Below are 24,661 nucleotides of genomic sequence, written 5' to 3'. Positions count from 1 at the left end.
CGTGCCCTAGGAAGAATGAGAGAGAGAGATTGGTTAGTGAGAAGTCAACTGTTCCAGTTATCATTGACCAAGGGAACACACAGTCCACTAAACATAATGTCCCCAAAACAAACAGATGTTCAATGGTGCATAAAGATGCAAAAAACAGAGTGCAGCAAAGTAAAAAATATCACAGGTGGTTTTATTCAGCAGTCGACTATCTCCTGAATGAGATGTGCCATTATGGGAACATCTCAGTTTTACAAGGCATTGATTCAATTTCTCTTCATGGGCAGTTTCTCAGGGCTTTGGGAGAGTAAGGATATCTTCAGCAATAGCACCCCCTCATGTAACAGTGTGTTTGTGCTACCTCGGACGAGCCTGGAAGGCAAACCTTAGACGTGCACGTGTGACACAGTACGTAGCCATGAGGGGCCAGGGGACATAAGGTAGGAGCCAAACTTGACAGAGCACCAGTCTATCAAATGGCATGCTCAGTGACTCTGAGCTTTTTGATTTATCAGACGACTGATCCTGTAGATTTCTGTACTGTTGGAGAAAACTAGAGTACCCAGAGATATAACCCATTTATTCAAAAGGAAAAGCATACAAGTTCCACAAAAATAGTGTGCAGGCAAACATTTAAACCCAGGGCTCTGGAGCAGCAAGTCACAACTAACCACCACTATTCAAAATATGTGCAATTTAGTAAATATTTTTTAAGCAGAAAACTTTTCCAATATTGAATTGCTCACACTAGTCATTATTCAGCACACACCACACATAACACTTTCAATACTAGATTTTTTTCCCTTTGCTAATATTATTTTGTTTTTCATAACATAAAAGTATTTGTATTGCCACCCAGGGAAATTTATAAAATTAACATTTACATTTAGCTTTCATCCACAAAGGAATCCCAGGGCACTTTGTATAGACTAGGGCACAAATCACACATCAACAGCTGTTGCATAGTCACTTTAAACAGAATTGAGTTTTCACACCTCATACTCAACAAATAAATGAGAATTTAGATTTTCCTAAAGTCAAAACAAAGTTACAGGTTTTGCACAACAGAATGTAGTTAACGTTTTTTTTCCGTAAATAATACAAACTTATGCTGTGTTGTATTAATTTGAAAATACTGGGGATTAAATAAATAGATAACATAATTCAGAAAATCCATCTTAGTTTTATTTCAACAAAATTGGAATTTAAAATGTGCTAATGGGAATTAAATTAATTGGCACAAAAAGTGTATTTTTAAAGGAAGCAACATGTTATTTGCTAAAGAAGTGATGCAAGATGACTGTTTTCCTGTATTTACAGCATCATAATACCAATTGTTTATAGTGCACAGCAGGTATTTTTGATGGTGCAGTAAAATGTAATTTACCAGTCTATTTTATTTTGATATGCATCAGCTTCATGTGTCTTTTTTCATTCATTTGCTTTATCTAATCCAGACTGAATAGATATGAAGTCTGTGATGTGGTTTTAGGACATTCTGTTGCACATTAGATGAAAAAATATTTTCAAGATTCTGTGAGTCATCACCCTTATGGTGGTAAATAGTTCTGTAGCCAAATGTAATTTATTCCACATATTCATAATTAAAGAACCATACTTTTGATTCATTGTCTGCATTTTGGATTAATTCAAACTATTGTTGTAACCTTGTTTCACAGTTTTACATATAAAACTGTTCTTTATATGTTAAAATGCATATATTCTGATTCATTGCATATTATTTTATTGAAAATGATATCCTTATGGAGAGTAAATTTGTTAAAACAAAGTACAAAATAACATAACTAAACACTGCATTTCCACTAAACTGCTACTACCCTGGCTATACAAATGTGAAAGCCATTACCTCTGCATTTTTCTTATGCTCCGTAAATTTCTTTGTATAAAACCATCAACTAAGTAAAGGTAAGCTCAAAATAAAAATATGTTTTTAGCTGGCAGTATGGATTTACCATGTAAATAGTTCAGTTTTTCTTCTTCCCTTTGCTTATGGTATTTACTCAGTCAAAGGGTTAGTTACAAGGAAGATTAGGTGAGGATTTTCCCATGTTACCAAAGATGTGTTTTTCAGTAAACCTGTACAATTTATTGTTTGTTCCGAGGTCAGTCAATACAAAGTTACATGTTACAGTTAAATATTTTGTGTTCTTTATTATAATATTTTATGTATGTAGAATAAAGAGTTGCACCATTTGCAAGGGATTGCTAGGGAGAAAACAATTCATACAGGAAAAGAGAAGAAGTGGTATGAACCAATCAATGACAGATAAGGAAAACAATCTGATAACAGGAAGAAAAACACTTCTTGATTTTAATGACTAACTTGTCCTTCCTTCATTTTATACCACTACTCCTCATGTGAAACTTAAGCATGCTATTATGGTGAGGGGTCGGGTAAAAGATGCACAAGGGATATCTACATGCCCCATACTTTTGTGATACCGTATTTACTCGTGTACCACGCGCCCTCGTGTAAGACACGCACCCTAATTTTTACAAAGAAAATCACAAAAGAAATTTGCCCCGTGTATGACGCGCGTTGTGATTGTATAGGAAGAGTTTAGGGTACGTTTTCTGCGAAATGCCTTTCTGTTTTTGTTGCATGACGAAAGAGTGAGAGAGAGAGTGAGCGCACGCGAGCGAACGAGCACGAGAGGGAGAGTGAGAGAGAGCGCGAGCGAACGAGCAAGAGAGAGAGAGCAAGCGAGAGAGCCCAGGCAGAAGAAGTAAACATTACAGAAAAAAATTTCCTCGTGTATGACGTGCACCTGATTTTCTAATGCCAATTTTCGGGAAAAAATGTGCGCGTGGTACACGGGTAAATACGGGATATTATGTTTTGAATAAGTTTTTTGCCATATTATATAACAACCTCTGCACAAGAAAATATTGTGTGATGTATAGATCTATTACAGATTCATTATGTAGATTGACTCATTCTACAATTTGATAAACAACATTTCATTTATTTTTTCTGTAGCACATTTTCATACACGGAATGAAGCTCAAAGTGCTCTACAAGATGTAAAAGAAACAGTTACAAAAAAAAATTAGTTAAATTAGAAAAGAGTATATAATGAATAAATAATAAAATATAATTCATTACAAGCTTACACAGCATAGTTATATAATTAGTAGAAAAGTAGTGTCCCTATAGATAATATTTATTTCAGGTCTCTAAAGATGAGTATGATGATAAGGCCAGAGAACAGAAAAAACAAACAAAAAAACCCTCAGTTATCCAGGAGAAGAAAAATAAAATCTGCCAGGGTTCCAAGGCCAAAAGACCACCCTGCCCCCACTGGGTATTTTACCTAACATAAATGTTCTTTAGTCACACCACAATGCAATTATTGAAAAATACTACATTATGCTCCATATACCATTGTAATTAGAGAACAAGGTAATTATAAATATTATAATCTTGCCTCTGTAAATAACAACTTGATAATACAGATGCAATGGCTAGCATTCCCATGATATATTTTTATTCACTTAAATATGGAATAATTGATTTTGACTAAAGTCTCAGTCCATATCCAGTTACTTTACACAGTCTTCATACAGAATTTATGGTGTATAGCCTAAATGTTTAAATGAAGCTTCCCTTTTGCACAGGTATGATAAAAACGTTTCCAAGAATTAAGGTGGATAGAATGATTCAGACTGTGATAAGGGTAAAACAAAACAGTACTGGACATTAGTCAGTCATTTTCTAACCTGCTTAGACTTAAGTAGGATTGCAGGGGTTGCTGAAGCCTATTCCAGCTAGTACAGGGTGCAAGGCAGTAAAAACCCTGGACAGGTCACCAATCCATGGCATTGTGAGTATACACACACACACACACACACAGCAACCACACACTAGGTCCAATTTAGTATCGCCAGTCCACCTAATCTGCATGTTTTTGGACTGTGGGAGGAAACCAGAGCAGCAAGAGGAAACCCACTGGGACACGAACTCAGGACTCAATAATGCGAGGCAGCACCTGGACCCATCCTGCACATATTTAAAAATAACAATTATGGGAAAGTAAGTACAGTATAGTAAACCTTGTAATATTTATAGAAAATTAAACTTCTGTTTTAAATGTATGTCCACTTAATTAAACAGGGCTACATGGTTGTGCGCTGCTTAGCTCTATTGCTTCACGTTTTCAGTGTCCTAGAGTCAAATACTTTGCATGGCAATTGTGTGAAATGCGCACATTTACCTCGTGTCTTTGTGGATTTTAATGCTGGTACCTAAATGTGTATGCGTGAGACTGCAATAGACTGCCATCCTGCCCAGGACTTTTTCTTACTTTTCACTCTGTGCAGCCATAATAGACTTCAGCCCCCAAGTCTCTGAATTAGATTAAGCAGGTTTGAGAATATACATACTAACAGAGTAAACACAGAATAGATGTGTTACTCTTACAGTGATTTTTTTTCCAGCTTATAAAACTGTAAGCATAAATATACATTAGTGGTTGGTTTTTATTATAAATTAATGGACATGTTTTCATTAGTTCAGTCACAGCACACTAATACAGCTGATGGTGTCAAATGTTTAATGTTTCATCTTTCTCTCTGCCTCAGACAGACAACAAAACAAAAGCAGTTAAATTAAAGCGAACAAATCTACCAGGTCTCTGCTTGTCTTCTTAAATAGAGAAGATGAAGTATTCCCTAAAGTGACAGTGGTACTAATTAAGACATAAAACTGTGGGCAGCAGGTTTCTGAAGGTTACACTGTCTGTACTGGAGGAAGTGAGAAAGAATGAAGTCACTGATGGCATCTGACGTTTTCACTAGGGATGATGCAAACAGCACATAATGAAGCTATTGAGCTTAAGGTTGAGGGAATTGAATGTAGTGTATGGTAATGTTGTAGTTGTTGGTGGAAGAGAAAGGTCCACCAGCATCAGTGGCTTCATGTGAAGTGTAACAGAATCAGACCTTTTAAATGAGCAGGCAGAAACAGAGAGAAGGTTATGACACTGTTCAAAATAAAATGAAAATTGTTTTCATATGTGCATTGTAATATTTTAAATTGTGTAGAAAATTGACTGCCATAACTGTAAAGGAACCTAATATGTTACTTCTGTTCTGTAGCAAAGAGATTGTTATTTAAGACAAAATTAGTATAATTGTGCCAGACAAAGATATTTCCTTTATTGCTATACTTTAAAAAAAACTGTCAAGTTCTGTTCTGTCCTGTCTGTTTTTATACCTTTTTGCTAGCAACTAGGTCACATTTACTGTCTGCCAGTAAATTGTAGGGTTCACTTAACACGCACGAATGCACACACACAATTGTGTGTGTGTATATACGTATATGTGTCTTGAGCATGGGAAAGGCGCTATATAAATAAAATGTATTATTATTATTATTTACAGTATATACTGTATATATAGTAAGACAGTACAAAGATGTATGAAGATTTAGAGTACTTAACAATGCTTTGCCACAAAAAAGAATAAGAATAAAAAGAGTAGTGCTAGTTCACTGGTCTGTAGAGAAACATCTTGTGCAGACATAAGTCTGTTATGACTACTTACTTCTGGTGGATCATTAATTTATAAGTACCTCCCATAGGATGAGTGGAAGTGATATCAGTGGTCTTTGGATCTGGGAATATATATATATTAAAAACCAAGTTGATCAAACTAGCAGAAGGTCTTTGGACAATGGGAGGAAGCTAGATACTCAAGAGAAACAGTAGCTCAGTTAGCATGCAAATACAAAGTTTAAGGCATTTATTTGGGAATAAGTGAGTTGATAATTCTGCATTTATCACGGAGTTACTATAAATTTTAATGAGTAATTTTTTTACCACTTTATCTCTAAATAATATTATGCAGAGCAGGCTCTCAAAGTTTACACACCTTGAGCTTAGTAGCTACAGTACTTTATTTTTTATATAGCTTGCTATTAATATTTTGTTCAAACAAATCTACTGTATTTGTAAGGTTCTAGCAGGAGTAGTCAGAGGGGTATTATACAAATGTGCTAAATTTGGGAAAGGAGTATATTTTCGCCAGAGTATATATTGTGCCAAAAATGTTACAAGTGCATGGAGTAAAGTCATGATGACAAAAAGAATCCTAACAACAGCATCACACAAAAATGGATTCCATGACAGACTAATAAAACAAAAACCCTTGCTCATTAAATAAGAATGTCTATACATAACTCAGAGCACCACATTAAACTAGGATGACCCACTTAATGGTTTTCCAATGCTATATCTGTCCTGGTGTCTATATAAACACAGGGAATTCCAGTTTTGTGCTTATGTCTTGCCTGAAGAAGGGGCCTGAGCTGCCATGAAAGCTTGCATATCGTAATATTTTTAGTTAGCCAAAAAGGTGTCATTGTGCTTGACTTCTCATGGGATGGTCCTAAAATATTTCAGAACAATGTTCTGTAGATGTAATATTCAAACAGTGAAGGCTTTTAGTTGATGTGGCCTACATTATACTGTATATAGGGAAAAGCTAACATCATTTCAGTGTTCAGAGATTGTTATAGTAGAGTCATGATATGAGAACTGTTTAATCTCTCAGAACTTGGACAACTTGCCATCACTGAAGAAATCATATATTTCTCTGTCAGAGGATTCTTACTATCACATTATCAACTTGGGTATGAAAATGACTCTTTTGATAATGTGGCTGACCTGGGACAGTTGGAATTTGAATTAAAACCATCCCGTGTATATATTCAGATGTGTGACTATAAAGGAAAAACAGGTTTCATGTTTAGGAAGTGGATTAGGAAACAAAGCTGGTTGAAATAAAATGAGTAAAAGACTAGGAGAGAGAGAGCAAAGTTAGTAGCATGCGCTGATACAGCTCATTGCCACACCCACCACATGACAAACCAACTCAGGATCCCAGATTAGGACCCAAGTGCAGCCATGCAATGGGTGACACCTCAGCACCACACTAGTTCAGAAGGAATGGAACAGTGTGAGGTTTTTTTATGGTGGCTGGAGTGCCAATTCTACCACCAACCCCCAGGTTTTTCCCTGTTGGTTGGAGGGCCTACATGCAGGGCTGGATGCAGATTAACGTCATACCCAGGACAGAGAAATTACAGTTTAAGGGTCTTGCTCAAGGGCCCAACAAACAAGAGTCAATTTGGGCATTTACGGGATCTAAACCGGGCAGGTGTGAAAATGAGGAAAGAGTTTAAAAGGTTAGGTGTTAATTTAGTGCTAAAAAATTGTGTGAGCCTGTGGTTGAGCTGAACTTGTACAGTTTGTTCTTCGAAAGGTATCCTTGAACCTTTGTAAAAGAATACAAATAGGGAGATCAGTGATCAAGTGTTGTGAAATGTTCTACAGTAGGTTTTGCAGGGTCTCATCTCCCTGAAATGATCTGCCAGCCATCTTCATATTTCTTCTGTGCAGGTCTTTGGACGATTTTTAAAAGAAACACAGTAAATAAGAATTTTGGATTTTCATGTAATATGTAGTTTTCCACTGGGTCCAGATACAATTGTATTGTTGGTGACATACAGTATTTGTCATTGATTTGGCTGCCCTTGTTATGACAGAAAGTGTCCAGTTGACAAAATGGCTCTGCTTTGTGAAATGTGCCACCATCAAGAGATTTCGTTAAATTAAGTAAATAATTGAAAGAGACCATGGATGAACAGAAAAAAGGCTCCTATGGAAGGATCTCTCCCTAAAATATGTCATTTTTTAATAACCTGTGGGAGAAATGGAGTGTTAGAAATGTAAAGGGAGAATGAGTGGGATACACACTTCATTTCTGTTGTTTCTGTTTGGTCTGCTCCTGGCTTTCCTGAAGACACAGTATGAGAAAGGTATCTCATCCTGAGTACGTTTTTATGGAAATAATTTTCATTGCACTAAAGATAGCAGAGTGTAAGAACTGAATTTGTAGTGTAGTGTGTATGGAATGAGCTGTAGAGAAGACAACTGTAAGAGTCTGCTATCACAAAGAAGGCTGACTTTTTGATAATTAAAGTAAATTAAATTTGGATGTTTAGAATAGTCAAATCATCATTCAGTCCCTCTGAGATATGTGGCATTGATTTGAATAAACAATAAATGCTCAAAAATGAACAACAGCCAGTGAAGCAAATCTAAAAGCATGTATTGACCAAAGCAATACTCAGTTTCTACAATTAAAATCTGGTTACAATTATTGGTGTTTCCAAATGAGATTGTGTTTTTGAATTGAAGACTGGACTCTTGACCAATGAATGAGGGGGAGAGGCAAATCTTTAATTCCAAATATGGTTTTGTGTGGATGCATTTCCTGCTCATAGATTGCACTGGTCTTTCCAAAACTTTTTGCACATTGCGAGCATGAGATTGGATAACTGGCATATAGATTATGTAAGACATGCTTTTGTCAAACACTCGTTGTCATAGGCAGCCATTCTATCATAAACTTCTGTATAAAAGCATGTGATTCTTTTTTTTTTGCCCATCACTACAAACCACTTGGGTAACATATTACAAAATATAATTTTTGGGTGGATTATTCTTTTCATTTTATAAAATAAATATTAAAATATTATTTGTTTATTTTGCATTTTTTTTATCTAATGTTAGGCTTTGATTGAAGATTGGATAACTGCCATCCATTTTCCAAACCCATTTAGTCTAGTCCCTGAGCATGAGGGCCTGATAACACTCACTATCAAAAATAAACAATCATGTAGAAAATCAGACATGGGCAAATACTTTCTCATAGGACTTAATAGGTCATTTACTACTTGAAAAATATAAAAATCGGAAGTCCTCTTTTTGTTTACATTTAGAGTAGTTCTGTTAATCAATAATGTAATGCTGTTAATTGCATTATAGAGTAATTTATAATTATGCTTACAATTAACATGTGTACAGTATATAAGTTAAAAGTTAGATTTAGTAAATCATATGCCACAATAATGTAGCAATAGAGGAACTGATAATTTATAAAAATCTACTTATAAACAGATTTACAGTTGAAAAAGAACAATACTTTCTCAATGACTTGTTTTCTAGAGACCTCCATTTTTTTAACGTATCCACATTTTCTTGGTCAGTCTTTGGAGCCTACCCAGAAAGAGAAGGGCATAGTGCAGGACAAATTCTTAGTTAATCGTAGCCTGTACCTTTATCAGGCATAGCTTGGAGTTATACTTTGACTGTTAAAAAGATAGACACTATAGTGGAAATTCATATCACATAGAAGACATTCTAGTTGGAAATTAGAGATGGGTCCAGGTGACATCAAGGTAGGAGCTTAACTTGAAGTTTCACTTTGAAACAACAGAATTACATGTGATTAAGAAAGGGACAGGCTACATTTTTTGCAAAAAAACACTTTATTTAGTATAGCATGCATATTAGATTGATAGAAAGGTAAACAGATTATACTTTATTTGTCCCCAAGAGAAAATTTAAATTTTACAAAAGCGGCAAAGTAACAAAAAAAAAATTAATAAAAACTAGCAACAACCCCCCCAACCACACATAACCACATATAGCTTGGATAACAGAAAGCTGCTGCTGTCAATAACAGGCTTGTAGGTGACAGTAAGATGAGGTCAGACCTACTCAGATTGTACCACAGGTTTATACTTTAAAGTTATGAATATTTGGATAGAGCAGGTCCAGCTTGAAGTGTTGGAACATGCCTGATAGACACTTAATTCCGTGTTTGAAGACACCTGCATTCAGAATGATTCAACATTTAGATATAAGTACAGAGTGAATCATTTTTGTTGCTGAATCATCATGGATGAGGTAACCCACTTTCCTGGGCAGTGACATGGATGAATTCAGTCTGCTTTTCAATATCTTGATCACACACTTGATATTTAATTGTATAGTTCTACCTTTCTAACTATTGCACATTCACAACAATCTCCAGTTTCCCTCCTCTTTTTTTCCACCCAGTCTGATGAAACCCATCCAGCATTCAAATAGTGCCAGAAGTAACAGGTATAAGCCAGTTCACTGTAGCACCCAAAACATCATGGTGCCTGAACTTTTTTTTATTCAGTTTTTATTACTTATATAAAAGCCAGGCTTCTATACTCTTTCTCCGATGTAGAACCCTCATCTTCATCTGAGTTTACCTCTATTATAGCACATCTTTATTTGATAACAGCAGTGTCATATTGGGGGGAGCGTGAACTTGACTGAGAGAATAAAACTGAATAAAAAAAAACACTAACCATTACAAGTACCATAAATTTACACCAGCTGTTACTTACTTAAATCAAATGCATGTTTTTATTATATAATAGTAACAATAAGTAGTTGGTCTCGTCCGTTACGGGAGATGGACGTCTGAAGCGGAGCTCCGTTGCAGCAGCTTTATTTTTTCTCTTATTTCTTTTTATCCCGAGGTAGACAGTATTTACCTAGCCAAAAGAGTCTCCACTACAGTATATAAACATGAGTAACAAGAAAGGGGGTCAGAAAGAAACGGAAAAGAAATCTAAAACTACACCCAAGCCAAGACAGGCAGCAGGCGCAAGTGCAAGTACAAGGTACAGCCTTTCAGAGACTGACCTGGCACAGGCAGGCGAAAGCACAGACATCCCAGGACCCCGTTCTACGGCTTCATCTCCAGTCGAGAGCGAAAATGGGAGCAAAGGTGCAAGTGATGCAGGTCATAATAGCTTGCCAATTCCAGAAGATCACTTGAAACTAGTGATGGCCTTGCAGTCCGCGCATTCATCTACTCCTCGCGAGCCAGAAACATCGGCTGTAACGGGGGTTGCCATTTCACCCGCGGAGCACGAAAGCCGAAACGATTTGTCCGAACTGAAGGAAATGATCGTAACATTGGCCACAGCCACGGCCATAAGCGAGCTCAAGAAAGACATTCAGAAAAATATTAAGAAAGAAATAAATGGCTTGCTCAAGACAAACGAGAAGACAACACAAGACAAACAAGAAGCTGCGGCTGGAGCTGCAAGAGATGCGGCAGGAATATAGAGACTTGGAAAAACGTATATATAATCGTTTTGATGCAGTCTTTAAAGATATGCTGAGAAATATTGAGGAACACATTCAGGAAAATGCATCTAAACTGAGAGAACTTGCCGATCAGCTGGAAGACGTTAAGCAGACATTCACGGCTTGAATTGAAACAGCGGAACAATTGGCATCTAACGCCGATGGAAAAGGTACAGCTGTGAATTCTGAATGCAAAAAACTCAGAGACAGAATTGCGGTTCTGAAAGATGGATGCAGAAGGAATAATATTAGAATCGAAGGTCTACCTGAGAATCGTGAAAGTCCAAGCCCAATGAAATTCATAGCTGAATTTCTCAAAAATAATTGGAGAGGACTTTAAATCAGATACCGAGATTGCGGCAGCTTATCGCATACGTGGATCAAATACCTCTAAATCTAGGACTTTAATTGTCCACTTCGAGAGATTACAATTTAAGCTTAATGTAATGTTACTTCTCAGACACAAACAAGAGATTATATTTGAAAATAACCACATTCATATTTTTCCTAATTTCTCACCCTCAACAGCTGCTAAGTGTGCAGCTTTCTACAACATTAAACAGCGGTTACGGAAAGCCGATATCATATACAGCCTCTTGTATTCTGCAAAACTGAAAGTGGATATTCAAGACAAATATCACATCTTTTCCTCTAAGGAGGAAGCAGAAAATGAGTTAAGAAAGCTGATCCCAACGCTTTTTTGAAATACGAAAGTGAGTTGCATCCTGTCATGGTATGGCAAGAACATATTATCTGCTGGCTGATCTGCTTGCAGTGATACAGGTACCATAATTATACATCCTTTTTTCTTCTTGACCACTTTTTGTTTATGTTTTAATTACAATTATATGTGTATGTGTGGAAGAAATGAAAGTAAATCTTTTTTTTTTTTTTTAACTATTCTAAAGGAGACTGTTTAACATCATACCCTTGGTTTATTGTTATTGTTATTAGGGTTTACTATGCTTTTCCAGGGCCACTTTTTAACACCATTCCATGGGTTTACTGTCTTAATATTTCAAGACTGATGATGATTATATTTTATGCTTATAGTATTTAGACTTTATTGGCAATAGATATCTCTACTTTTTAATCCTCAAATGCCACTTCTGGGGGGCTTGTTTTGTCTTGGACAGGCTCTGTCTCTAGGTATGTCAGAGGACTGGAATTTTGTGAAATGGGCTCCAGCCTCAAAATGGGGAGGCAAAAGGGGGGGGGGAGCAAGTTATATCTAATCTATCCTTTTAATATAAACAATTATAACTTCCAACGTAACAATAGGCTGCATGGCAATAACTTGTGGGAAAATTTGAAATTAAGGTTAAAGCTGTCTCACTTCCAGTTAAGACTACAAAATGACATCAAAAATTCTGAATCTGTGTCTCCCCGATGGGACAGTTAACTTTGTGAGCTGTAATGTTAAAAGCCTGAATCATGAATTAAAAAGAAAGAAAGTATTCTCTCACCTAACAGGTCTAAACGCAAAAATAGTATTTTTACAGGAGACCCACTTATTAAGCAAAGATCAGTTCCGGCTACAAAATGACTGGACTGGCCAAATGTTCCATTCCAGCTTTACATACAAAACTAGAGGTGTGGGAATTCTTATGCATAGAGTAGTCTCATTTGTAGCATCAGATGTAGTATCTGATCCTGAAGGGAGATATGTGATTGTCATGGGCAACTTATTTAACTGTAAAGTGATTTTGATAAATGTTTATGCACCCAATGTCGATGATAGGGAATTCGTGCAAAATGTATTTGCATCTATTCCCAATGTGAACACTCATAAAATTATAATGGCTGGGGACTTTAATTGTGTTTTAAATCCACTCTTAGATAGGTCTCCTGTCATAGGAGGATGACATCTAACACTGCAAAAACAATTACAGTTTTTAACTGACCACAACTTATCAGACCCCTGGAGGTTTCTAAATCCAAACTCAAGAAAATATTCCTTCTACTCACCAGTGCATTATTGCTACTCAAGAATTGATTATTTCTTTATAGATAATAATTTTTTGCCTGCGATTAAATCTTGCAAGTACGACGCTATTGTTATTTCTGACCATGCCCCTCTGATCTTGGAGCTGAAATCATTATGCCCCACATACTCATCTCGCAGATGGCATCTTAACTCACTTCTATTTATATCAAATCAGTTTCTTCCTAAAGACAAATACATCCTCAGAGATCTCTGCAGGAATACTCTGGGAAACTCTAAAGGCCTTCTTAATAGGACAGATCATTTCATATCCTTCCCAAAGAAATAAATTAGAAACCAAGAAGGTATCAGAGCTAACCAGCGAAATTACTAGAATAGATCAAGAACATGCCAAATATCCAAGTGAAGCTCTTTATAGGAAAAGACAGGCTCTGCATTCAGAGCTCAACCTCTTAACAACCAAAAAAACTGAACAACTCATTTTTAAATCAAGACATCATTACTATGAACACGGAGAGAAAGCTAATAAGCTCTTAGCTCAACAAATCCACAAGCAAGAAGTTCGCAATACAATCCCAGCAATCACCAACACGAACGGAGATAAAATCATTGACCATAAAAATATAATGCACACATTTAGAGACTACTACAAATCCTTATATTCTACCGAGTTCAAAGAAGACAACACACAATCTAATGCATTTCTGGATACATTACAGATACCACAAATAGATACTTTTATTGCAGAGGAATTGGATGAACCTCTGGCACTATCAGAATTACTAGATGCTATAAAGTCACTTCAGAAAGGGAAAGCAGCAGGCCCTGATGGCTACCCTCTCGAATTTTATAAGAAATTCTCCACTCGGCTAGCTCCCCTCTTATTAGCAACATTTACAAAAGCTAGAGACAATCAAATTCTACCTCAAACTTTTTGCCAAGCATTAATCACCGTCTTTCCAAAACTCACAAGATCAAACTGGATTTATTAAAGGCCGACACTTAGCTTCCAATCTTCGACGCCTGTTCAATGTAATATATTCACCTGCAAAGACAAACACCCCAGAGATATTATCGTTGGATGCAGAAAAAGCATTTGATATGATTGAATGGGACTACCTTTTCACTACATTACAGAAATTTGGGTTTGGCCCGAATAGTTGTGCATGGATCAAACTACTGCATACCAATCCCGAAGCTTCATTTTATATTAACAACATTTGCTCAGACTACTTTAAACTAGAACGTGGTACCAGACAAGGATGCCCCTTGTCACCACTGCTATTTGCAATCGCCATTGAACCACTGGCAGTTCACTGTCGAAATGATTATCAGATAAAGGAGATTATCAGAGAAGGACTGGAACAGAAAATTTCTCTATATGCAGATGATATGGTTTTGTATATATCAGACCACCAAAATACTGTGTCTGCAGTCTTAACAGCACTTACACAATTTCAAAAGATCTCTGGTCTCAGAATTAATCTGAATAAAAGTGTGCTCTTTCCAGTGAATTCTCAAGCATACAATATTAGATTGGACACTGTAATAATTAGTCCAAGACATTATAAAGGTTTGGGGCAGCCACCCGTATATTGTTTTTCCCAGCTGCAAAAGGGTTTTTTGTATCACAAGCACAATGTACATCTCACAGAGTCCAAGACAGAACTGACTATAGTAGCCCAAGATGGAGGCTTTAAAGGTCTGGAGAGGAAATTATGTCATCAAAATGGCTGGAACCAGAAGTGACATCAGCAAAGGGGCCAGCTTCGGAAGTGATGTCTTCTGAAGCGCCGGAACTTTGCAGGATTTCCCGGGAAAGGTCTGTAGGGAACTGATAAAGACAGTCAGCACACTCTGCCGCCCCCCGGTCAGATGTTTCATTACACTTACTCAGACCCTTTAGCTGTCTCCTACTCGCACATGTGTGACAAGGCCCTCCCCTCAGCCGAGACCCATCGGGTTGGGCGTCCTGCACCGAGAGGTTGTGGGCACGAGAGAGCATCAGCATTGGCATGAAGAGAACCTTAACGATGAATCAGCGAAAACTTGTAAGGTTGAAGGTCAAGAAACCACCTAGTGACCCGTGGATTTGACTCCTTGTGAAGGGCCATCCACTGTAGGGGTGCATGATCTGTCACCAGAGTGAACTCCCAGCCCAAGAGGTAATACCTCAACTGCATAATCGCCCATTTAATCGCAAGGGCCTCTCTTTCCACCGCTGCATACCTGGTCTCTCGATCCAACAGTTTCTGGCTCAGGTACATGACGGAGTGTTCAACACCATCGACGCTTTGGCTCAGCATGGCACCCAGGCCTGTGTCCGAAGCGTCCATCTGGAGAATAAAAGGTAGAGAGAAATCAGGACCTTTTAATATTGGTGCTGAAGTAAGAGCTTGTTTTAAGTCACTAAATGCAGCGTCCGTCATGTCAGTCCATACCACATGATTAGGAGCCCTCTTCTTTGTAAGATCAGTCAAGGGCACCGTACTCTCTGAAAACTGAGGTACAAACTGCCGGTAGTACCCGACCAACCCGAGAATGGCTTGGACTTGCCTCTTGGTTCACGGACGGGACCATTTTACAATGGCATCTATTTTTGAACACTGTGGTTTCACGGTACCCCGACCCACCAGGTAGCCCAAATATTTAGCCTCTTTCAATCCAAAGAAACATTTCTTGGGATTAATACGAAGCCCGGCTTCTCCTAGTGTCCGTAATACCACAGTGACCTGCTGTACGTGTTCCTTCCATGTGCTGGAATAGATGACAACGTCATCCAGATAGGCAGCACTATACGCATTGTGGGGTTGAAGCACTTTGTCCACCAGACGCTGGAAAGTCGCAGGACCCCCTTGTAACCCGAATGGAAGAACACGATATTGCCAGTGTCCACTAGGAGTGCTAAACGCGGTCTTGACCTTCGCGGAGTCCATTAAAGGAATTTGCCAGTACCCCTTTGTCATGTCAAGCGTGGTCAAAAATTCTGCTTGTCCAAGCCTCTCAAAGAGGTCATCCACGCGAGGCATAGGATAAGCGTCAAAAAGGGAGACCTGGTTAAGCCAACGGAAGTCATTGCAAAACCTCCAACTGCCATCAGGCTTACTAACCAAGACAATTGGGCTGGACCAGGGACTATAACTTTCCTCAATCACTCCTAGTTCCAGCATCCGCTTGATTTCTAGCTCCACTTCTGCTTTCTTTGCCTCAGGAAGACGTCACCTCTGATTCCAGCTCCCGTCTTTGTCTATAAGTTAATTCCTCACCGAAATTAAGGATGTCTATGTGAGCAAAGAATGAGCAGGGCTGAGCGGAGGAGGGATCTGGTTCCCTCTCCTTTCACGGCTTCAGCAAGTTCACACGATAAACCCACTCAGTTGGTCTACGATTGGGTTGTTTCACCAAATAGTTGACCAATCCTTTTCTCTCCATAATTTCATAAGGGCCTTGCCAACGGGCGAGCAATTTAGAATGGGAGGTGGGAACTAATACCATGACATGATCCCCCGGATGGAATTCTCGGAGTGTCGTGCCACAGTCATAATAACAGGCCTGTGCTGCTTGTGCCTTTTCCATATGACTTTTTAAAATAGGTCGGATTTTCCCAAATCTATCACGTAACTGTGCGATATATTCCAAAATATTTGTAGAGGGAAGAGCTTCTCCTTCCCAACCTTCTTTCAAAATATCCAATATACCTCAGGGTTGTCGTCCGTATAACAATTCAAAAGGTGAGAACCCCATAGAGGCTTGTGGGACTTCCCGATAGGCAAAGAGAACGAGGGGGAGGAGTTGATCCCAATTCCTCCCATCCCCGCTAACCACCTTGCGAAGCATCTGCTTGAGAGTCTGATTAAATCTCTCCACTAGTCCATCGGTTTGAGGATGGTACACCGCGGTCTTTAAGTGCTTTATTTTCAGTACCTTGGCCGTTTCCCTGAACATCTCCGAGGTAAAAGGCGTGTCTTTGGTCCGGTAAGACTTCTTTAGGAATACCGACACACGCAAATACTTCTACTAGTTCCCGTGCGATTGCTTTAGATGTAGCTGAACGCAAGGGAACAGCTTCCGGATATCACGTTGCATAATCCACAGGGACTAATATATATTTATGTCCTCGGGCTGAGGGCTCCAAGGGTCCTACAATATCGACCCCGATTCGTTCAAAGGGGACATCAATTAAGGGAAGGGGAACGAGAGGAGCACAGTCCCTCCTAGGAATTTGCCGTAATTGACATTCAGGACAAGAAATACAAAAACAGCGAAACTCGTTAATTCCAGCCAATAAAATCTGATTTTAATGGCCTCCAAGGAGGTGGGCGTGAGCTAATTCACAAACCTGCTGCCAGTAGGTTCGTGGGATTAACAACAATTTGCGAACCTCCGCCCTATGTTCCGCGACCCAATATAATAGATCATTTTCTATTACAAAGTGAGGTCCTTGTGGCATGGGCTCGTGTATGCGTTGGCCGTTAACAAGGACTACTGCATTTTTTGCAAATTTTAGGGAGTCATCATTCCACTGCTCCCTTTTAAAAGAAGCCAGTGTTTGTTTAAATTGAAAGCGAATGTCGGAGAAAGGATCCGGTCTGACCTCAAAGGGAGGGGATTCCTCCCAAGTCGTCGAGGCACGGGTGGAGACCGCTTGAGACGAGTTATCCCCATCTATAACGAGGCCTAAGTTTTTATCGGGAGTAGTCAATAGTTTACTGCATTTATTTTTTGACCAGTCCCGCCCTAGAATTGCTGGAAAGGAAGGATTAGGGTGGACCGCCATGGGAAATTTTCTTAGCGATCCTCCCTGACTCATGAAACACAGGGAGGTGTTGTAAATCCGGGTGTCTCCGTGAATACATTTAATACTGGTCTTCTTTTTAATTTTTTGTCGCGGTAAACATATCGGCAATTAACAATGGAAACATTGCTGCCGGAATCAAACAGGGCTTGGAGTTTATAACCATTAATGACTACTGCTCCCGTATTTGAACACGTCAGGGGGTTGGCAAGAGCGCACAAACCGCCCTCCACCTACCTTGGTCCCGGGTAGGTCGCACGCCCGGTGGCCCGGGAACTCAGAAACAGACTCTGATTTATGTGTAAGAGACTTATTCAGTAGGATGTGATCTCTAGGAAATCCACTAGAGGACCATTCTGCTCTCCCAGATTTTGAGACTATCTCGGGTGATTTCATGAGCTTTATAAGCTCTTCCATAGAATGAAAGTCACCCCAGTCCGGCTGGGCAAAGTTTTTGGGGAGGCCTTTTAAGAAGATAAGGCAGGCTACCTGTTGTACTATCTGGCAGGTGTTTAATTCAAATGGCCTTAGCCATATAGCCACCTGCTCCCATAGGGTCATAGCCTGCTCCTGGACTGATCTCTCTGGATCAAGTACCCAGCTTTTAATTATTTTTGCTTGCTGGACTGGGGATGACCCATATTTATCTGGGACCTCAGTCCTAATGGGCGGCTCAGCTCTCTCCTCCGAGACAGCATAATAAGCCCTCTTTGTTTCATTCCCAGAAACCAGCCTACGCCTGTATGTCCCCTTCACATTCTCCATTTGGTAAGATATAAGCCCGGGTTGTATTTGAGGAGTGGAGCCTGTACGGAGTCTTTCCTGACCCCCAAACGCACTCCCCCCCCCCCCCGGCCCCAGTACTTTCCTACCTGGTTATTTACATTTCCGAGTCCCGGTTTCTTCTGGGACTTCATCCTGCTGTCTACGCCACTGTAATAATTATGAGTCCAAGACATTATAAAGGTTTGGGGCAGCCACCCGTATATTGTTATCCCAGCTGCAAAAGGGTTTTTTGTATCACAAGCATGATGTGTATCTCACAGAGTCCAAGACAGAACTGAATATAGTAGCCCAAGATGGAGGCTTTAAAGGTCTGGAGAGTAAATGATGTCATCAAAATGGCTGGAACCAGAAGTGACATCAGCGAAGGGGCCGGTTTCGGAAGTGAGGTGCCGGAACCTTGCAGGATTTCCCGGAAAAGGTCTGTAGGGAACTGAGAAAGACAGTCAGTGCACTCCGTCGCCCCCCCGGTCAGATGTTTTATTACACTTACTCAGACCCTTTAGCTGTCTCATACTCGCACGTGTTTGACAACACCTTCCCTTTTATTATTGCAGATCAGTTTAAATACCATGGGGTAAATATCACAACTAAACATAAATCTCTTTATCAACAAAATTTCGCCATCTGTATGGAAAAAATTAAGCAAGACTTGCATAGATGATCAACCCTCCATCTCACTTTAGCTGGAAAAATTAACGTTGTTAAGATGAATATCCTTCCTAAACTGCTCTTTTTATTTCAAAACATTCCAATATACATAAATAAATCATTCTTTAAGCAATTAGATTCAACTATAACCTCATTTATTTGGAACCTAAAACATCCATGTATCCAAAGAGTGACCCTACAAGGACCTAAGACAGAAGGTGGCATGGCTCTGCCTAATTTTCAGTTTTACTACCGGGCGGCAAATATACAAGCTATAAAAACCTGGACACGAATAGGTCAACATACACAGGCTTGGTCAGCAATAGAAATAAAATCCTGCAGTACTTCTCTATATTCCCTGCTTTGTGCCCCAATAAATGCAAGTTATTGCCAATATACTAATAACCCAATTGTGCTTCATTCACTCAGAATATGGAACCAATGTAGAAAGCATTTTAAGATGGAGAATCTTTTATCTGTAGCACCTCTGCATGAGAACCACCTTTTTCAGCCCTCGCAAACATATGCAGTTTTTAATATCTAGAAAACATTTGGGATTAAATTGTTTAGAGATCTTTATATAGACAACATCTTTGCATCCAATGAACGATTACATTCCAAATTTAATTTTCCAGCAACACATTTCTTTCACTATCTTCAAATTAGAAACTTTGTCAAACAGAACCTGCCCGATTTTACCCATCTCCCACCTTCCTCTATGCTGGAAAAAATATTGCTCAGTCTCGAGGACTCTGCCAGCATTTCTACAGTATATAAAAATATTTTACAGTCCCTCCCTTTCAAAGATCCAAGAGGACAATGGGAAAAGGATTTCTCACTCAACATATCGGAAAAGGAGTGGAAGGTAGCAATGCAGAGAATTCATTCGAGCTCCATATGCACAAAGTATACAATTATATATCAGGCACATCTTTCTTGCTTGAAATTGTCTAAAATGTTTCCAGGGCAAGATCCAACCTGTGAACGTTGCAATCAAGTTCCAGCCTCACTGGGTCACATGTTCTGGGCCTGCACCAAATTAACATCATTCTGGACAAATATTTTTAAGTGCTTCTCAGACAGCCTTAGTGTCCCAATCCCTCCTAATCCACTAACAGCTGTGTTTGGTGTCCTTCCAGATGGGCTTAAAGTGTAGAAGGACAAACAAACTGTGATTGCCTTCACTATACTATTGGCACACAGACTTATTTTGTTAAACCGGAAGAATCCTAACTCTCCTCTTTTAAGTCAGTGGGTAACTGATGTTTTATATATTTGAAATTGAAAAAAATTAAATTCTCACTTAGAGGATCTGTGCAGAACTTTTTCAAAACCTGGCAAGATCTAATTAATAATATTTTAGAATAAGCTCTTAAAGCACTGTGGTAGTAGATTCTCTCCCTAGTTCTTTTTTTTTCTCCTTTTATCTGTATCCACCAATTAAACTCTTTAATTTATTTATTTTTACTGTTTTTAAGTTTTAGTCCGTTGGCCATGCTCTCTTTCTCAGGGGTGGGGGTGGATTTGTTTCCAATCCTTTTTTTTTTTTTGTAAAAATTGATCTATTTGTATGGAATGATTACAATAAAATTAAAAAAAAAAACAAGAGCAGCTCACTACTCAAAACGGTAATTCTGGGAAGCTCCTGGAATCGAACCCGCGACCACTTGATTATGAGTCAGCAGTTCTTACCGCTGCACCACCCAAAAACTCATGACAGTGTTCTGTCCTAACTCAGTTTCTTTTTGTTCAGGTATATTCTTGAGTAAAAGTGCACTTGTTCTGTTATACGTGTACCTTTTGTGAAAGTGTTTATTTGATATTTGAACTTCCGTTTTCACACATCATAAACTTAATGTCAAAATTTTGTCATTAGTACTATAACACATTTCCTGTCATCCTACATTTACCTAGATCATAGTAGACATGGAACACATATAAAATGCATGTGTTCCAAATAATGATATATTATTTACCCTATACAGCTCCAGGCACCTCACACCCAGATAAACAGCACTTGAGCTGGGAGAACTTTTTGCCCGAGTTGAGCTGCAGCGGTTGAGGAATGGGATAGCAGGCTGCTTGCTTCTTGTGCTGATCAACACATTTACAAAACAAAAGACTCTAATAGAGAGGTGCAGAGGAATTTAAGGTGGCCCAGGATTACGACTTTTTTCATAGGGCTTCAGGGATTCTAGTGTTACTATATCCCACTTTACATTCCTCACAGTCTCATATATTCTCAGATGTTATAGAGTTAGCCAGCCACCAGATCTTTTACTCTCACTGTGTGACATATCCCAAGTTCTCAGCATGTCTGAGAGGCAGTTGATGGTGGGTCAGTGCATGAGTCTGTGTTGACAGCAGCATCTCTTCAGTTTAGTTAAGAAATTCCTTCAAAACTGTATGGTAACAAGCCAGAGGCCAAGTGATAACATTAATTAATTACAGTAAAACATTCATAATTCTAAAAAAAGAGAAAAAGAGAGGTTCTGTCAAGGCCGTCGCATGGTGAGGCTCCCAGAAGTAGAAATTATCATGCACTTCCCTTTTCTGCAGTAAGGTCCACAGTGTGGGAGGGATATGATTTATTGTTTAAAAGCCCTTATAGAGAGATAGAGGTGTTGTTCTCGTCTGCCTGGATGGAATAATTCTTCATGTTTTTGTGTACAACAGGATTTTAGGGGAGTCAGTTGTCAGAATTCTGTTTGCTTAGGGATAAACAGGAGGTACATCTTCAACTAGACTTAAAAACCTTACCTTACTTATGGGAATAAAAATGCATGCCATAAAGCAAACTCTCCTTAGTGGTATCCTGCTCAAGCCAAGATAACTTACTGTAATAAAGGTAGGCATATCTGTCAGTATTCCTAACCAAATCCCAATCTCAGACTTGTTACACATGCAGGGTTTGAAAGCAGTTCTCTGATCACTGACCTCAGCTGCTGAATGAGGGATCTCTTCTTGATATTATTATTGTCTGTTAATTTGGTTCATGAGTGCTTGGGGATGTACCTGGCTAGCAAAAGACTGACAGGGGAATGGTCACCATTGGACTGAAGTAATAACAAGCATATGTGTAAAAAAAGTGAAGTGGTCTAGAGGGAAGAAAACAATGCTCCGCAAGATGTTATATGGCAAATGATACAGCTGCTGCCAGGGATCTTAATACTGTCTTAGGGAGGAATGCATGGTTCAATTGCCAGAATGTCCCTCAGATTAGTGAGTTCACCTATTTCTGCTACACCCATTGGAAACAGACACATAAACCAGATGATCTCTATAGACAAACACTGAAAGCAGAATGGGTTGTACAGAAGAGCTCAATGACTTTCAATATGGCATTATCCTAGGATGCCACCTTTTCACCAATCAGTTTGACACATTTCTGAACTACTGAAGCTGCTTCAGTCAACTATATGTACTGTTACTGTGAAATGGAGAAAGAGCAGGTCAATAACGAAGTATAGTAGTAGTAGTACACAAACTCACAGTCCAGGATTTCTGATTGCTGATGCATGTAGTGTGTTCTTGGTTGAAACACTAAATACAAAGTTGCAAATTGCCTCTGGAAGCCTTATCATATGAACTGTTTGTTGGAGCTTTATAAAATAGGTTTCCATTGCTTCTAAGCCACATAAACCCATTATATGACGAACAAGAACACTTCTATCAGACTTTGGAGCAGTGAAAATGTGATCTCTGGAGGGATGAATCACGCTTCACCATCTGGCATTCTGATGGACTAATCTGGGTTTGGTAGATGAAGGAGAACACTACCAGCCCAAATGTATAGTGACAGATGTAAAGTTTTTTGTGTCTGAATGGAAGTGAGTCACTATATCCATGTTTCATAATATAGAAAATAGCCTTCCCAGATTAAAGAAGGTAGTTGTAGCCTCAAAAGGGGGACCAACTCCATGTTACTCCAGGAACAATTTTAATGGGAGTTGGGAAAATAAGAGATCAGGGTTTACATGGGGTTGAGGGAGATATGAGGCGAGCAAAAGTGTATTACAGTGTCATTTGCAGATGACAAAGCCACTCCTTGAAATAGACACAGGTTAAAGGTTAATTTATGCATGCACTGAAAGCAGAAGGGCTCTTTGTTTTTGTTGTTTATTTATACCTTTTTTTGTCTGTATTTTAGGTGTGAAGTTGTTATTAAAGGGCCTTCTCCTATCACAGTTATTTTGAAACAATTCAGTTTTAGTGTTGGGTCAGAGTAGTATATATAACAACCACAAAGGACATATTGCAATCTCAGACAATAAGTAATAGTAATGCCATCCATGTTTCTAAGTGTACGATATTGTAATTATGAACAAATGTGTTAAAAATCACATTGCCCCAACTGAAGACAACAAATCACATACAGGTTTTAAATACTTGTACCCCTAACTTCATGGCCGTCAGGAGTTATTACTGGTCAAGCAAAAAATAAAAAATCTGTCACCCTTGTCCAATGTGAAAAAAAAAAACTATTATCTATTGTCCAACTGTAAGTGAACAATTGCATGAGCTAAGAGCTATTTGACTACACTTGTCTTTCTCAATGTGACATTAGGACTAAAAAGAAGAATTCTGATTAGTGCCTTGAAACCATTAAATTCTTGTAATATTAAATCAAGAATGTGCACAATTAAAATTAAATCTATAATGTCTTAGTATTTAATTGCATTTAGATGTATTGTTAGACTTTATTGTTAAACTTTGTGCTAATCATACTAAACCACTTCCCAGGGTGTTTTTTGACATAAAGTGAAGAGAGTGATTCATTTATGCAGCCCAAGTCAGGCTCAGCTTAGAAAGAACTGCAAGTCTGAATAAAGCAGCAACACCCTGCATACATTTCAACAAATTAAAATGATCTGTGTTAATAAAATATGGATTACACCAAAAAAATTTGCATAGACATACAGTGGTTGACATGTTTCTATGATAGTATTCATTGTTTCCTTGCATCAGCTACAGTTACTTAAGGGTTTTTTAATCATTAATGTATTACAAGGAATTCAGTGTGTTTTTAGTGTTATATTCCTGTATAAAATTTGATCTCAAATAAGATTATGCGCATACTCTAAATGTAGCCAGTGGGAAAAACACTGATAACCTTTTTTAAATTTAAAGAATTTCTAAATTGTGCTCCACTTTAATTTTAATATAATGGGTCATGTTGTTCACTGGGGGCAAGCCTGCATACAATATATGGAGTTTAAACATATGCAAATATGGAAGACTTTTATAGTGTTTGTGAAGTGTGATGTGATTAGTCTTGTTAGCCTTTTACAAAGATATCTAAATCAGCCTGAATATTTATGGGAATTTCTTTAAATATAATGCCAAGAAATGAATGTGAATTGCTTAGTCTAGTCGCTGAGTATTGACCTTTTAAAAAATAAGGTTTGGAGTTATAGAAGCCCAAATTCCTAAAGGCACATCCATTTAATTTTGAGGGGGCCTTACTTGTAAGGACTAGAAGAACAGCAACTGTAAGGT

At 38.5% G+C, this 24,661-nt stretch overlaps 1 protein-coding gene and 1 long non-coding RNA gene across 3 annotated transcripts in view; one reads left to right on the top strand and one right to left on the bottom strand.

Moving 5' to 3' along the window:
* Nucleotides 1–24,661, top strand: part of antxr2a (ANTXR cell adhesion molecule 2a) — a 310,747-nt gene that overhangs the window by 241,512 nt on the left and 44,574 nt on the right. The window lies entirely within an intron of this gene.
* The window catches only part of LOC127528763 (uncharacterized), a 32,877-nt gene that overhangs the window by 1,264 nt on the left and 6,952 nt on the right, over nt 1–24,661 (bottom strand). The window lies entirely within an intron of this gene.

Source organism: Erpetoichthys calabaricus, chromosome 7, assembly GCF_900747795.2.
Source record: "Erpetoichthys calabaricus chromosome 7, fErpCal1.3, whole genome shotgun sequence".
Classification (NCBI taxonomy): Eukaryota; Metazoa; Chordata; class Cladistia; order Polypteriformes; family Polypteridae; genus Erpetoichthys; species Erpetoichthys calabaricus.
This window is presented reverse-complemented; position numbering and strand designations above follow the sequence as displayed.